The sequence below is a fragment of the Ochotona princeps genome, chromosome 17 (genome assembly GCF_030435755.1).
Source record: "Ochotona princeps isolate mOchPri1 chromosome 17, mOchPri1.hap1, whole genome shotgun sequence".
Lineage (NCBI taxonomy): Eukaryota > Metazoa > Chordata > Mammalia > Lagomorpha > Ochotonidae > Ochotona > Ochotona princeps.
The window spans coordinates 48,640,708-48,654,627 of NC_080848.1; the positions used below are offsets into that span (position 1 = coordinate 48,640,708).

General features: G+C 43.4%; 1 protein-coding gene across 1 annotated transcript in view; it reads right to left on the reverse strand.

The window, feature by feature from the left end:
- LOC101529893 (protoheme IX farnesyltransferase, mitochondrial) overlaps positions 1–13,920 on the reverse strand; it is a 130,669-nt gene that overhangs the window by 52,366 nt on the left and 64,383 nt on the right. The window lies entirely within an intron of this gene.

Here is a 13,920-nt window from a genome sequence, read left to right on the forward strand (position 1 = left end):
TCATGCACCACGGACGGGGTCCCGGGTCACCGTGCAGCACGCTGCAAGGTTGGAGCACACCACTGCATCCCAGAGAGCAGCAGGCACCTTCCCCAGCTCCCAGGACCACCCCAATTACAAGCGTTCCACCCTGGGCTCGAGCTCGGCACGGAAAATGCTTTCAGTTCTCTTGTGGAGAGCAACGAGAGAAAGGAATTTGCTTTTCTAGCAGGTTGCAGCTAGAAATTCCAAACTGCTTCAGAGTTTCTAGGCAAGAAAAGATGCAACAGGTTCACTCTGGGTCTTTTCCAGTGGCACCTTATTATTTTGTTATTTTTTAAAAAGAGCCCAGTTTTTTTTTTAAAAAAATGGTATAACCAGATGTTTTTAACTCTTTCATCGAGTAAAAATTTTTTTTTATTAATTATTTTGCATTATGTTACAGTTTCATAGGCTCTGGGAATCCCCCCCACGCCCCTCCCCCCCACCGAGTAAAAATTTTAACCTCAGAAGTCAGGCAAACGTTTTCAAATGCCCGTAAATGACAGTAATTGATGTGTAGCTGTGCCCGTATTATTGAGATTATGCAGTTTAGAGAAATGGTGTCTGGTGACCAACTGCCAACGTTAGGAGAAAGGAAAGATCTCATGTTCACACGTTACCTGTTTGTATCACAGTGTTCTGTCATGTGTTTCCCAGCAGGCAGGACGCAGACAGAACTTTCTGTAACTGCAAGCCTACCTATGCTTTCTGACATACAGTAAAAGAAGTACGAATGTCTTAATGAAATACTTCCGAAGAGAAAGGGTTTATTAATAGTGGATTTCTTTTTGAGTTATATACAGCAGCCTCCCTCATCCATATGACTACATGGCAAGACCCCCAGTGGGCACCTGGAAATACACATGGCAGTTACTGAACTACATATACGCCGAATTGTCCTACGTACATATGTCCATGATACAGTTCAGTCGGTTAATTAGTTCTAGAAATTAACCTGTATTTTTAAATGACTGAAATGTTCATTTTATTTGAAATTGCCCAGAGACAGAAAGACGGACAGCAGCATACAGGGGGGTGGAGAACTTCCACCCCGACAGGTCAAGGCCAGGAGACATGATCTCAAGCAGTCTCCCGTTGGGGGTGGCGGGCAGGGACTCAGGCAGCACCTGCTTTTCCCGAGGGAGCACTTCAGAAGGAAGCTTGATGGGAAGAGGAGTAGCCAGGACTTCAACCCACTAAACACACACTGCTAAAGTTTATTTTGCTTAACCTTTGTTTGGAAGGCAGAGTGGCAGAAGAAGAGAGGGAAGAGAGAGAGAGAGAAGTGAAGAAGGCTGTAACAGTCAGGACCGGGTCAGGCTAAAGCCAGGGGCTAGGAGCTCCATCCGGGTCCTCCGTGGGTGGCAGGGAACCAAGCCCTGGGTCATGACCTGCTGCCCTCCAGGTGCACAGGGAAGAGGTCAGAAGTAGAGTGGCTAGGAGAACCGGCATGCTGAACACGGTATGAATGAGCAGCAATAACTGATGATAAAAGCAGACAGTTACAACAACAACATATTCTAATTAGAGATACATGAGTGTGGCGTCTGCTTGTTTCCTGGCTAAGTGAATGTCCTGGGTGGCAGGGGACAGCAGGCACTGGGAATCACGCACACAGCGGGACCGCGGTCCAGGGCTTTGGCCTGTGGGAACAGAGCTTTTCTTTTCTTTTTTTTTTTTTTTAAAGATTTATTTATTTTATTACAAAGTCAGATATACAGAGAGGAGGAGAGACAGAGAGGAAGATCTTCTGTCCAATGATTCACTCCCCAAGTGAGCACAACGGCCGGTGCTGTGCTGATCTGAAGCCGGGAACCAGAAACGTCTTCCAGGTCTCCCACATGGGTGCAGGGTCCCAAGGCATTGGGCCGTCCTCGACTGCTTTCCCAGGCCACAAGCAGGGAGCTGGATAGGAAGTGGAGCTGCCGGGATTAGAACCAGCACCCATATGGGATCCTGGTGCGTTCAAGGTGAGGACTTTAACCGCCAGACCACACCGCTGGGCCCAGGAACAGAGCTTTTCTTACAGGGACATTCCCACTCCCCGTATGTGTCTGTACTAAGCAGACAGCGAAGAGAGCAGAGGAAAGGCACTCTAGCAGTAATCATATACAAAAAAAAATCACAATCAATGCAAAGCTTACATTTACACGTGAAACATTTTAAAACTTACATGAGCGTATTTCTCATCAGAGATCTTACTGTACGGACAATCATTTTTCACTTAGTGCAATAATCGTATGTTAAACAATCTTCCAGGTCCTGTAACTACTTAACGGATGCAACAGAATTCTGAACTTTGAAGTGCCCGGGACAGGACGTTACATAAGACATCTATTATCACAACCACAAGACTCAGGGAGCGAGAGAAGGCAAGGAGACTCCTTCAACATAATTACATTTATAATGATATAAAATGATGTAAGATAACACATGTCTTTATAAGAGCAGTGCTGAATTATCCAACAATTAATTGCATTTTGGACTATCTGGTGTACCGTGACTTTCATCCCATAATAAGAGCAGATAAAAATATTCCCTGTTCTTATAAAACTTAGTCTTTATAAGGTTTAATTTAAATGAGACAAATTACACGTGCAAGAAGGTAGTTGGGATCTTGTCTACTGACATTTAAGGGTAATTATTTTGAAAGTGTTTCAGATAAAACAGTATAATTGAAACAGATACAATAGTAATACCTAGTTTATATTTACCTTAAAAATTCCTAGATGAAATTTTTTTGTGTGATTTTCTCAAAAAGAATATGGATGAGAACAATGTAAAATTTAATTGGTATTATATCAATTTCAAAATGAGAGCCTTAACTGCAAAATATATTCGAGATCACTTCCTTCTTCATGTATCATGATGTGATCACATTAATTCTGCTAAAAAGAGATTTCTGAAAGAAGAGGACCAGCACATGATGCGCGGCACATCAAGGTAACCATGGTGAACAACACGGCCAAGGCAGCGGGATGTCAATGTTCAACACTGGCCAATCACAGCCAGGCGGGTGACAGATATGTCATTTGCCTGGCAGACAGACATCAAACTCAGTATACCGTGAACATAGTTGATTATCTGGTAATTAAAAGATATCATCTAGGGCCCGGCGCTGTAGCCTAGCTGCTAAAGTCCTCGCCTTGAACGTGCCAGGATCCCATATGGACGCTGGTTCTAATCCGGGCAGCTCCATTTCCCATCCAGCTCCCTGCTTGTGGCCTGGGAAAGTAGTCCAGGATGGCCCAAAGCCTTGGGACCCTGCATCCACGTGGGAGACCCAGGAGAAGCTCCTGGCTCCTGGCTTTGGATTGGCTCAGCTCCAGCCATTACTGCTGCTTGGGGAGTGAACCAATGGATGGAAGATCTTTCTGTCTCTCCTTCTCTGTGTAAATCTGCCTTTCCAATACAAATAAATGAATCTTTAAAATTAAAAAAAATATTAAATCAAAATTTTAAATAATAAATAAAGTAATGCAACTTGATGCAAAGTGAACACAATGTCTGTTGGTTGCCTCTAAACAGACACACACATATCATCGGATGGAAGATCTTCCTCTCTGTCTCTCCTCCTCTCTGTGTATCTGCCTTTCCAATAAAAATAAATAAATCTTAAAAAAAGGTATCATCTACTGATTAGTCTTCATTTCCTGAAGTTTTAATCCATTTATCTGAGAGACAAAGGAAGAATGTATGTCGCAGAGACAGACACAAAGAGGGCTCTTGCTCATTTGCTGCTTAACTCTCCGTCTGCTGGCAGCCGCCGGGGCTGGACTAGGGCCGAAGTCGCAAGGAAAGAATGGCATGGAGGTCTCCTGCTGGACGGGCACCCAACCCCGAGGCCACCTCCAGAACCCGGCCAACTTCTGCTTCTGGGGGACCTCGTGCCACCCGCTGCTGGGCAGGAGTCATCATCTTCACTTCAAAGGGGAAGGTACTTGGTTCCCACTGCTTGGCAGTGCCCCCCTGGAGCACCCCCCAGGGAGAATTACTTATTTTCCCTCTGATCAGTGTCCTAAAAAGAAATGTAAACATTTATTTATCTTTAGTTAGGATACGTTAATTCTCCAAAGAAGAATTCCTGGTTTTAGAACTATAAATATTTTTGGATCCCACAACTCAGAAATACTCATATACATTTTGTACATAATATTATGTTATTTTTTTCATGTACCACTCAAGACCTTATCCTATTACTAAATATTATTTGGAAGTCAGATTTTTTTTTATGACACTGTACAGGATTGTACTATATAGAAGAACAATAATTTACTGGAGCCAGTGCGGTGGCATGCGGGCTACTCCTCTGCCTGTGGTGCCTGTACCCCAGATCGGGGCTGTTCTGAGTGGCAGCTGCTTCACTTCTGAGTCTTCCTCCTGTCTCTGAGAAAGCAGCAGAGGCTGGCCCAAGGGCTGGTCCCCAGCACGCATGTGGGACACCCAGAAGCAAGCCTCAGCTCCCTCGCATTAACCATTTCAGAAGTAAACCAGCAGATGGAAGACTTCTCTCTGTTTCTTCCTCTTTCTCTTTCCACAATTCTGATTTTTAAGTGTAAATATAAATCTTTAAAAAAGAACAATGTGTTGAGATATATATATATATACACACATATATATATATACTTGTAAATTGGAATTATGTCTGGTCTATTTATACAATATGGAAACATTTGCATATATCTGATTACTCGGCAAAAATTTCTAAAAATGGATTTCTAGGTTAAAAGCAATCAACAATTTGGGAAAATTTAAAATTATGTTTCCAAAATTCCCCTCCAGAAAGACAGCTCTAATGGCCAGTCACGCTGCAGGTGAGAAGGCCCATCCTCTCGCATTCTCCTTACGTCTGCATGAGACTGCCTTAAGACAGCCCGGTTAAACTTGAAGGTCAAACATTTTTTAAGCGAAAAAAAAAAAAATACAGAGAGAGGAGTAGCTAAGTGTTTTTTTTTTTTTTTCCCCAAAAAAATCCTACAAGTTTATTAAAACAAAAATCTTTAGGTGTTAATTTTTTGAATGAAGCGATCTGCACAGGCGAACATGAACAAAGTTAAAAACAATACCATCACCAACAAAAAACCCCAACCCTGGCTGTATCGTGGCCTGGCCTTGGCTGGTATGGGCACTGGGGGAGCAAGCCAGCACGTCGGAGACTTCTCAGGGTCCATACTCTCCCTCCTCCAAAATTAACGTTAAGATAAACAAAATAAATATGTCTTTAAAATCTGGCACAAGAAGGTATTTCAGCTAAGCAAGTTCTCACTGCAAGTTCTGAAATGTACACGCCGAGCAAAGCAGTAAGTACACAATCCAAATGACCGATATGTCAACTGGGTGTTAGAGTGGAGAATTTCCTAAAACATCAGTTACTTTACAGTGAAGCCAGAAGTGAAGGGTTATTAAGCACACTGGAAATGAATGAAAGCAATTCTAAACTTTCTTTTTTGTTGACAGCAACCAAAAAAGCTTTCAAGGGGCCACATCCGTATAATAATTACCTAGCTCTTCCTCAGCAGGAAGTCTATTGCTCAAAAGTCAAATCAGCTATTCTCAACTCACTTCACCAGCATCTCTGCACACAAACCAACCTGCTGACAATCCGGGGAAGCTCACTTCACCTCATTTCCCACCCAGGATTCTGACACTGGCTTGCTGAACGGCTGTTGTTTTTTTTTTAAATCATCTTTATATTTCCTTTGTCTCATTCTATGACAACCGTTTTTCTTTCTCGCTATCTTTATCTTTAGTCCTAACTTAGTGCTTTAATTTCTTCTGTTAGTAAAAACAAAGAAGCGTTGAATGGTGTGGGGGAAACTGCCTTAAAAATCGCTCATTTGACTCAATCCAGTTTCCAACAGAAGCCCTAGTCGGTGGCTTTCCACCTCTGTCTCCAGTCTCCTGAGTTCCTGGTCATGGGGTTTAAAACATTCCAGCTGCAGGGCACAGGTGCTGTACTGAACTGCATTGCAATGTCTGAACCTAAAAATTCCAATAGAAACCGTGAGAAAGGGTGATCCCTGCATTGGAAGAAAAACCTGGAAAGCAACAATGCAGTTTCTTCATGCGTGATGAGGACCGTGCGGACACAGATGGCCTCCAAAGTGCGTCTCAGAGTGCAGCGTGGGCGCAACGCACGCCAGACTCCTCCTGCAGTGTGTGAACTACACCCACCCAGCCTGGGGCTGTTGCTGCTGAGCTTCCGACCCGGACAGACCTTGTCTGGGAGACAGGCCTCACCTGGTTGAATTCTTGGCTAAAACTTGAGAGCTACTCACCTAGAGTTTAAAATCAACGCAGTGCTCACCAAAGCGAAAATGTTTCCCCAGGAGACCACCACAACCATGCCAAAGACATGTTATTATTAAAATAGCTAATTATTCAAACGATTCAAAAATCTCAATTGAAAGTCTGTATGCTACTTTGGAAAGAAAGAGAGAGAGATAAAAAAACTACCATTACAACCAATGAACTAAACTTGCATAGGAGAGCAGTGAGCACGTGGTTAAAAATGTGTGAGACTTTACTTATCAAATGCAAGGAGTTTAACAGCAGGATTTGAAAGCTCACCGTGCATGGACTAAGTTAATTTCAAAGCAAATTTTTTTCTATGTGCAGGAATCAACTGTCTTTATTCAGAACAATGGGGGGAAACTGTCTGCTTGGGCTGTCTGGAGAGATCCCCAGGCACTTCGCAGCTCACAGCCCCGCGCGAGGTTACCTCTGCGGGAAACACGCACAGGGCACACAACCACCAGCACGCTCTCTCCGGATGATGTCTTACAGCTCCCTTGAAGCTATGATGAGCTCTACACAAAAAGTCTCACTTAAAAGAAAAAATCCACTGATGACATTTCATGTAAGTCTGTCCTGTGAAACAACTACCACTTGGAATCTTAAGTGAAACGGCACGTAGTTTTCCAGCTTGCAGATTTCACAAATCCTCCCCAGTTGTGTACTGTGCCACACAGATTCTTTGGGAACAGGTTTCACTCCCTTTTACGTGTTTTTCGGTTTCTCCCACCCCCTTTTTATTTGGGGAGGTGAAAACATCTGTGTCCCACGCACAAAGCCGAGGGAGGCATCTTAGACAATTGCTCCGTGCTCTGAAATACTATCTGTCCCAGGCGGATGCGTTTCGTCTTCCACTGCCAACAGCCATGACAATGCCTTGTAAGAACCAGCTCATTTTTTTCCAAAAGGCAATTTTCCAACGTGTTAAGTCGTCTACCAAATTTTTTGACGTTTACTTAAAAAAAAAAAAAAGAAAAAGAAATAAGGCAACAGAGAAGGTCACTTTGAATTTTTCCCTTCCCTCTTCTAAGAATGTTTGAACCAACACAGGAGCAGATAATTAACAATATCCCCAAAAGTCCCAAGTGTGAGACAACTGGATAACATTTGAAAACCTATATTCTGTCAAGATATCCACATAATGGATGATGAAGAATCTTCCCTTCTTCTTTCAGAAATGAACATTTGTTGAATTTGAAGATATTGTGGTATCTACAAAATGAAACTTTGCTTTATAAGTAACTGAAAAAGTGCTATCAATGTCCTTGGTGTGCAAAGGAATTCTTTAGGAACAAGCAAAGAGGAATGAAAGGAGCTGGGAAACACACACTTGAGGAATTGTTATGAACATGGGAGTTCCCCAAGTCTGCTCATTCATCATATATAATATTAAACACATTTTGCAAAACAAAAGATTTCTACATGGTAGCTTACGGTCTATACCTTATGAAGGAAGAAGTGTACACTGGACCTAATGAAAAATCTGAACTAAAGGAAACTTTTCAAAAAGTAGTATTTTCTTAATTTCACTTATGACAAAAGTCTCATGAATTTAGACCGACCTTGTCAGTCATCTTTCTCCATCACTTTCCTTGAACACAGGTTGAAAATTACTTCTGTTACTGATGGAATTATGACTCCTCATGAAGGACTATTCTACTGGGGAAAATCTGTCGGGGAGTGGGAATTCCAAATAAAATAAAGAAAGTTACCTCTGTTTGGTACTGTCTTCCATTCTACACGGGGCCACAGTTGTAACAGTATTTGGTGTTGGCACTATGGCAGGCATTTACAATGCTGTTACCACTCACTGTTCAAACACGGTATTCAAGTATATTCTACCAAGTACTTTAGATGCGATACTGAATATAATTGCAAATCATATGTTAATCAGTTACACTACAGGTACTATGGGGCATAGAAAAAAAACTATTCATGCTAACAGAATATCTTTAAGAGGAAACTCTTGGAGGATTTTATTATTCTACTTTAATTTAAAAATAACAACATTAGATTTCTTCAGAAGTATTTTATAATTTGAACTTTTCACAAATCGCTAGCCCAAATCAGGGCAATTTAACTGTAGCTACAGTTAATACAGATTATGGATAACCAAAGCTGCTTCTTTTAACATGTGATTAAAGAAAACATTTTCCTAACGTTTTAAATGATATGCACTTTTTAAATATTTCCAATTATGAAGCAAAATACAATCACAATGATTATATTTTAACTTTGTTTTCAAAGTATAAAACTAAGCTTGAGTCCAATCTAATTAGATGTGTATGATGTCAATTTACTAAGTAGAAGGTTTAAAGCTTTAATATATCATTTATAATAAAAATGACCCGCTTGTTTTAATTAACCTGGCTTGCTTCTCACAGGTGGAAGGGAAATGGTAAGGAATTTGATGAATCAACATTTCCTACGATTCATCTGGTTCCTCAGTCATGTTTCACCAGCTACAGCTATCCTCTAGAAACAAACTCCAACTTGAAAACATGCGAAAAGTGTCAACGGTTTTCTCCACAAAACTTCCAAACTGATTCAAACTCTTCTAGAAATGGATAAACCTAAAATGAACTAACTTTAAAGTTCTAATAACAATTCTTTCAACATGACTATTAAATTCCTATCGTAGCAACATTTTCCTTTAAGGTTTATGTTGCTTTAAAAACGTTAAGTTACGACTCAGCATCACAGTGAACAGCAAAAGTGAAAGAAACAAAACCCACAGTCTTTGTTCCGGTTATTCCTTAATGCGACCGAAATGTTCCTTGTCCGCCACCTCAAAGGCGGTTAGAAGTTAAAGCATAAGCACATCCAATGGAAAGTTCACTACTTTGTAAAAAATATTCTAGAATAGAGTAATGAATCTCTTACAGAAAATACATTTTTAAAAAAATGAGAGCAACAGTACAGATAGAAAAGGCTTAAGAATAACAACTTACACTGCCGAGGCCGTTCACGAAATCGCTTATAAACTCGAAGTGATACAAAGCAGAGCCTGGCAGAGACGTTTAGGAAATGAGAAGGCGCGCACCTCCATGCTGAATGAAGGGAGCTATCAGCTGTTTCCCTTCACAGGCGTCACTAAGAGAGGCTACACTTATCTCCCTTCAGAATCCAAAATAACAAAACCAGAGAACCTGGCTTCGTGTCCCCAATCTCGGGGGCACAAGTGATCGCACAGCTGCGGGAGGCTGCATCTCAAATATCACAAATTCCTGATATAATAAAATGGTGTAAGCTTAAACCAGCCATTTCTAATCCAATTACTTTATCTCCTCACCTCATCTGCAACGATTTCACCATCTCTGGAGGGAACAATGATCTGGCATTTGGGTCATGATTAAACTCCAACATGGGATGGGGGGAAAACAAAACCCAAACAAAAGCGAGTTTAAGTAGTTTTTAACATAGATAACAAATTATACTTATTATTTAGGTCAACATCTACTTAGGAGGTTACCACCCCATAAACCATCCTTTTCCTTAGACAGACAGACTACACTTTATAATTTAATATCCAAGCCCTCACCCCCTGCCCCCCTTTTTTTTTTTGGTCAGAAGATTCTCTAAATGAAAAGCACTAAGTTGCCTTAAGTTTCAGAGTCTCCTACAGAAATACTTGCCATGCAGGATATTTGTCAGGACTGGAACACACATATTTCATCATTCTTTCTTACAGCGACTTGGTGGGTCTTCCAATGTATTTGTTATTAATATATGGCAACAGTATTGGCTTGGAGTCACACTAGCTTGCTTTAAGGAGAAAGGCTGTTTTCTAATATTTTCTAATATTGCTTCTGCAATCAGTGCCATCAGAGCATGGGGAATGCATCTGTTTTGTCAGCTTTTCCACCTATTTTATTTGCTCTACTCGGCTTCGTTGATGGGACAATGGGATCAGTAATAGTCTGAATCCCAGACTGGCACACAAGCCCTCATGGGACACTCCCCCTGCTTGGTGAAGCTCTCAGAGGATTAGGACCTGCCGTTTCATGGGAGCCCTGATCTGCCTGCTCAGGGACTGTGGACGGTTGGAACAGAGAGAAGGGCAGCCCAAGAGGCAGAGCCTGTGGTGTGTGAGGACTGTGTCTGGGGCTAGAGAGGCAGCACCGTGGCTCCATGAAGGGATACTAATGCCCGTCTCCCACAGCTGTGGGCCAAGTGGCCGCCTGCAGCCAAACACACGCCGGATGACTGCTGTTCTTTCCCGTCGGCATCTACTAGCTCCCTTAGTCATCAACCGTTCTTCTGGGACATTCTGGCTTCACAGACATGAACAAGTCGCCCTTACATACCCCTTCCTAGCTTACAGGATAGTTTCACAGTAATTAATTCACTTGGAAGTGATTTCTTTCTTTTTTTCTATAGGCATATGATTTCTGTGCAACCTTGGGTAAACCGAGATAGGTGAGCCTGGGCCACTTTGATATCTCGTTTTACTACTTTTAGCTCTTGGGCTAAGATTTTAACCGCATAAAACTCACTATCTTATGTGCTGTTTGGGCGCTGCAACCACATCTGGTACGGCTCATCTCACCTTGGCATTCCTTATTGTGTACTAGTATGTGTCGCAACCAAACCTGGCTCGACCCCACACTCTGTTCTGGCGCTCGGACTCACCAGCGCGTGATGTGAACAGGTTCAGCCTGGTCTGCCCCCAATCCATGCCATGTGTATACCAGTGGGATAATTTCTATGGCCTGTTCTGGGCTGTTTCCTATTGTGCTTCTTGTGCTTACCTGCAGGGACTGTGTCCTGCCAGAGGAGTTGCCCAGGCTCCTCCATCAGAAACTCTCCCAGTGCCAGGTTTCGCGCATACCGGTGGGTCCATGAGCCAGCCTTGTTCAGTTCACCTCCTGTCCTAGCAGGAACAGTGGTGTTTCCTGACTGTTCTTCAACCCAATCTGGTTCTTATTGTTGGATGTTTCAACCCAGCCATGGCTCTTCCATACCCCCATACAGTCCATTCCCAGTCCACACTTGTGCCAAGTGGAATTACACTCGTATCCTGATCGGAACGCAGCCCCAATTACAACCCAGCTAGAGTATCCCCTTAGCTGCCCAACCGGGCCTATTCCCAGCCTTAGATCTCGTGAAGGCCAGTGGTTGCTCTGATTCAACTTGGTAGAGCCCCAGGGGGAGGAGGCAAAGCTGACTGGGGAATGTGGGCTCCCCTGCTGGACAACTACTTCCATTGGAAAGCATGAGTCAGGATGGGGGCAGATCAGAATAGGCAGGGCTATAACACCTGTGGGCCTCATGTGGGCTAGAAATGGGAAGGGCCATGGTAGGCTGACTGTTTCGACTGGTGCAAGCAAAAACTAGAGTGGGTGAGGGTTGGTAGGGCTAGCCACAGTACTAGCTGGCAGAGGCTGGCACTTTGAGCTAGTTCTGTCAAGTCAAATGCCAGAACTACCTGGAGAGTGCATAATCTGGGATTGAGTGTGGCCTAGAAGGGAAATAGTGGGCACCTCCTTCGGGGCTACCACTCTCACTGGACAGCACGAACACCAGGACAGGGGCAGGGGTGGCTGTACAGAGGGCACCTGCCAGTAGGTGTGTGGGCTGGATATAGGTTGGTTGGGTTGAGCTGGGCTTCAATGCCCATCGACACGTGCGAGAGCTAAACAGGATGTGGGACAGACTTGACAAGCCTGCGGTGCATACTGGCAAGCATGGGAACCAGGGTAGGGGGCAGAACTGGTGGGGGTTACGGGAAGTCGCCCCAACTAGGCTGCAGCCCCAACCGGTTTGCGTGAGGACCGAGTATGAAGTGGGCAGGATCGAACTGGACTACAACACCCGTTGGTTCACGAGGAAGACAGGGCTGGAAACAGAACGAACCCAGCAATCCCAACGACCAGCATGAGCATAAGCTGATTGGTGTGACGGACGGTGTCGGACTCTGTACTAGCAAACTCACGCAAGAATCAGGCCTGGGATCATCTCAGATGAAGTTTCTATGGAGATCCAGCCAACTGAACTGCTGATCTTAGAACCCCAACCATGAAGAGACTGTCAGCCAGTGGGTTCTGAATAGGGTTCATTGCGATTGGAACTGAGAGATTGGCAGCAATCCAGAACTGATGAACTATCAAAACTGTATGAGCAGGACCCTCAGAGCACGCCTCCTGTTGGGGATCTGGGATGGGTGGGAGGTTGGGTGGGGCTTTTCCCTTTGTTTTTTTCACTGACCCCAGATACAGGGTAAAATGATATTGATGTGGAAACAATGGTATTACCCACTTTCACCCTGTAGCCCTTGACACTTTGTTCCCTAATCAACTAAGTAAGATTATTAAAAAATAATTAAAAAAGCCCTCACTATCTTGTTTCCCTGAAATGGTGGGTGCTGCAACGTTTTCAAAGGTAACATGTAATGGGTGGAGGGGATGATGGTGAGTATTGGACAATCATGGCAGCCTAGGGACAAGCTGTCACCCTCATTCAGGAGATCTGGGGAGCCCTGGTTCGGCGAGTGCCTCAGGCCAGCAGCTGCTCACTGAGGTTTGTTTTACAGCCAGTGACCACTGCCTCTCAGCCTTGCACACAGCTTTCCATGCTTGCGTTTAAACTAGACCGCTGAGAGACCACACGAGAATGGGCACCCAAGAACTCATTCTTCTCATCCCACGGCCAGTAATACTTCCCATGTATTATACATGCTAATGACCCCTCATTGGCTTCCTGTGATCAAAGTTCCAACTTTATATCTCAACTGGCAGATTAAAAATAAATTGCGAGCCACCACCAGGAAGTGTTCCCATGTTGTTTGCATTTGGGTCCATGAATATAATAGATATCCACTCTGACATGATGGCACAAGTGGAAAACTCCAAATCTCACGTGGCAGGTCACAGTCAGGACATAGGTGCGCTGAAAATATTGCATAAAGTTACTTTCCAGGCCATGTGTATAAGGTTAAGTCTGAAACAAAAATCAGTTCTGTACTGACACAGGGTTCCCATTCCCAGGAAATCTTATTCTGTATATGCCAATATTTCAAAAATCTGAAACACTTCCGGGGTCAAGCATTTCAGCTAAAAAATATTCCATGTGGGTCAGCGAAATTATATAGCTACTTTGTTCTCTTGTTGACAATTGAATTATCAAATGACAAAGAGGAAAGTATAAGGTACCAATGGTCTGAAACACTGAACAGAAAATGTGTGCCAAGAGCCTGCGTGCTTCAAACTTCAACTTACTAAGCTGGCAGACAGAAAACAGTCACAAGACAGCACTGAGAAAACGCCCTAAATACTCGGCCGAAGATTAATTTCATCAGGGATTGTAAGGCTTTGATGACAGTGCTACCTCGGACAGGCCGTAAGCTAATATGTTTACATATTACTTAATACACAAAAGCCTTTTCATTTCTGCAAACAGTGCCTTTTTCAAAATCATTACTGTACTACTATTTTTAAAAGATTATTAACAAAAAGGAGGAAGAGTGGGAAAGAATCACAGAGCTGGTTCCCTTTCCAAATGTCTGCAGTGCCCCAGCGCATACCCCCGACAAGACAGAGGCCGAAAACCCAACCCAAGTCGCCGGAGAGCAGGAGCTGGACTTGGCAACTGAGTCTGGGCTTCCCA